The sequence below is a fragment of the Phyllobates terribilis genome, unplaced genomic scaffold (genome assembly GCF_046119375.1).
Source record: "Phyllobates terribilis strain yellow unplaced genomic scaffold, ASM4611937v1 Scaffold_11__3_contigs__length_659146591, whole genome shotgun sequence".
NCBI lineage: Eukaryota > Metazoa > Chordata > Amphibia > Anura > Dendrobatidae > Phyllobates > Phyllobates terribilis.
This window is the reverse complement of record NW_027362771.1, coordinates 163,776,259-163,779,616: the sequence shown is the minus strand read 5'-3', so window position 1 is coordinate 163,779,616 and position 3,358 is coordinate 163,776,259.

The following is a 3,358-nucleotide window of genomic DNA, read 5'->3' as shown; positions in this document are numbered from 1 at the left end:
TTCATGAAGGTCTCTTCATGGCATTGCTCATGTGATCTCCAGACCAATCTCCAACTATTATTACATTTAAAACAAAAGCAGGACTCATCCCTTAAGTAGATAGGCCTCCATTACAGCCTCCATTACAGCCTCCATTGCTGTCTTGCGTTGCACAATAATAGGCGTTGAGAGCAGTGGTGTAAGGTCAATGGAACACTTGTAGATGGACGTCTGGCTCATAGTCCACTGTTGTGCAAATGTCTTCTGATGGTTTGTGTAGACTCTTTGATTCCTTAGACTTGGTATATTACATCTATTTTCACTTTGACTACAGAATCGATCACTACATGAGATATAGTGTGGGGTGGCATAATGTATGGCAGTTGGACCCCTCTACCTGCATTCCAGGTAGACGAACAGCTTGGTGTTACATTGATTTGGTCATGGAACCAGTGGTATTGTCAATCTCCCAAGTGTCCCAGGGGCCATTTTTAAATACGACAAGGCCAGGCCGCATGTTGCTCGTTTTACTGTGCGCAGCCTGAGTGGCCTAAACGTGTTGCTTTGGCCTGCAGCAACTCCAGACTTGTCTCCCATCGAGCACATTTATGACATCATTGGTCTGCAATTGCAAAGGGTACTGCCAGCAGTGAATATATTTGTGTGGCCAGCTGCCTTCAGAATGGCAGAACATTCCTCAGACAATGATTAATAACATTCATTGATAGCATGCCAAGGCTGTAAGTGCCTGTAATTCTGCACGTGCTGCTAATGCTCTATACTGAAAAAATCCAGATTTTTTTTTAACATTTTGTTTACATTTTTTCATAATTTGCATATCAATAACATGTCTATGGATTCTATGATTTTCATAATTCCGCGACTTTTTCTTCTTGGTGTTGTGATTTCAATGTTGAGTATATAATGAAAAATGGAACAATCGCCATGGATGTGTGGGAAGACCTTGATCTAATGTCTATGGCCAGCTTCACATGCCTTGTCTCAATGAGTATTGCGTTACCCAAGTATTTTAGATTACTGGACAGATATAAAGAAAAATTAAAAAACATATGCAACCTGTTCCCTTTATTTTGAGCAGTGTATAAACATGTAGAAATGTTCATAAAAAAATAACATAATGGGTTAAGATGGTCTTAGAGAAAAAAAAATACTAAATGAGTTGTGGAAAGGGTATATTCAACATGAGCTAAACATGTAGTAAAGTCCTGAGGCTCTTGCAAAGTGATAAAGGTATATTTTGTGTGAATTTGTGAAAATTTGATTACAGTATAGAATAATAATAAAAATGAAATTGGTAAATATAAAGTATTTAGGCATCTGTGAGTCACATACACCTACCCATTATAGTCTATGTGGCTGTTCATATGTCTGTGTTTTTTGCGGACTGAGTGATCCACAAAAAAACACAGACCAGAGTCATGGATCAAAATTATCAATACATATCTATGGGTCCGTGAGTATCAAAGACAGCAGCAGGATGGCAGGGAAGGAGTGGTTTAAAGGGAACCTGTCACCAGTTTTGTCACAGCAGATAAAAATACCACCTTATTGAGCGACTGTGTTGCTTTTTGTAAATCCATATATAACCCCCTGACTACACCTGTATGGTCCCGAAAAACCTTTTTATTTTCTCCCGCCCTGTATGCTAATTAAGTCCATCCGGTCCGGTGGGTGTGGCTTCAGCCTCTCCACCCCTCCCCACGGCTGCTGCTCGCCATCCTTGACGAATCACATCTCGCGCCTGGCAGTATGCTTTGCCCAGTTCGCAGTTGAGCAAAGCATATTACACAGGCGCGGGCAAAGCCGAAAAACAGAAGTGCGCATGCACGTCAAGGATGGCGAGCAGCAGCCGGGGGGAGAAGTGGAGAGGCCCGAAGCACCGCTCATCGGACCAGACGGACCCAATTAGCATACAGCGAGGGAGAAATTAAAAAGTTTTTTCGCAGCCATATTTAGAGAAAGCAGGGCAGACGCAGAATAAGGCGATATTTTTAGCTGTTATGTGACAAAACTGGTGACAGGTTCCCTTTAATTTACCACTGCGGTGGCGATTTTGCAAGCTGGAGGAACCGATTGACAATCTGAGCAGAGGAGGCAGCGGGAGGCAAATGGTAGGATGACTATACATGAGAAATGTATATTGACTTTTCAGTCCCCAGGTGGAGAGTCGCTTTAATGTTGGTATATCTTCACTATTTACAACCTTATGTACAGTATGTTTTATTATATATGACACTAAGGCTGCGTTCATATTGCGTTTAGCTTCCTCAGTCATGACTCTGTTGGGAATTGTATGGATTCAGAAGAAACTGCCGATGGAGCCATTGAGTGCAAATGGTGATTTCAGTCTTTCTAGCCTAACGCAATAAGGCCTCGATCACACGTTCAGTATTTTGTCAGTATTTTACATCAGTATTTATAAGTCAAAACCAGGAGTGGGTGATAAATACAGAAGTGGTGACGTGTTTCTATTATACTTTTCCTCTGATTGTTCCACTCCTGGTTTTGGCTTACAAATACTGAGGTAAAAACCTGACCAAATACTGACCGTGTGAACGTGGCCTAAGAGTAATATACCTTGGCCTCGGTTTGTGTTATTGTACTCAATGGCTTTGTCAGGGGCTCTGTTTGAATCACATTTTTTGGTATTTCAGACTGGACTGCCAACACAGTTATGGATGAAAAGTTAAACGTAATGTGAACTCGGCCTTGAAGGGGTATTCCCACGAAAAAAGTTCTTTTTAATCAATAGATCTTGGAATGATAATAAGTTCCGCCAATTGAATGTATTTAAATAAAATGTTCCTGTGCTGTGATAATCTTATAAATGTACCCCTGCACACAGTACACAGGAGGGGCACATTTATAAGATTATCTCAGCACAGGAACATTTTATTTAAACACATCCAATTGTGGAAGTTATTATTATTCCAAGATCTATTGATAAAAATGAACTTTCATTCTTGGGAAAACCCCTTTAACTATCTGACATCTGCCTCTAACAATCACTTCTCCATTCACTTCTGATCTATGTAGAAAGTTTTAGCATTACTCAGTAGGGGAATTTACAAAAACTAGTGCAAGTGAAACATCTGCTTAAATGTTTTCATTTATCAAAGAACTTTTAGACAATGAAAAAGTCACTGGTTGCCATGGGAAACTGCCTCACATTCCCATTGCGCAAGTTATTCTCCTCCAGTGAATGCAAATAAGCATTGCAGCTCCATGACTGGAATTCGCAAATATACAGATTTATTACATGTCCTTGACTTCATATAGCATTGAAGATTGCTCGATCAAAGGAATTTATAATTTCTCTGCAGAGATCATACTGTATCTAAGAATTTATGCTGGAATC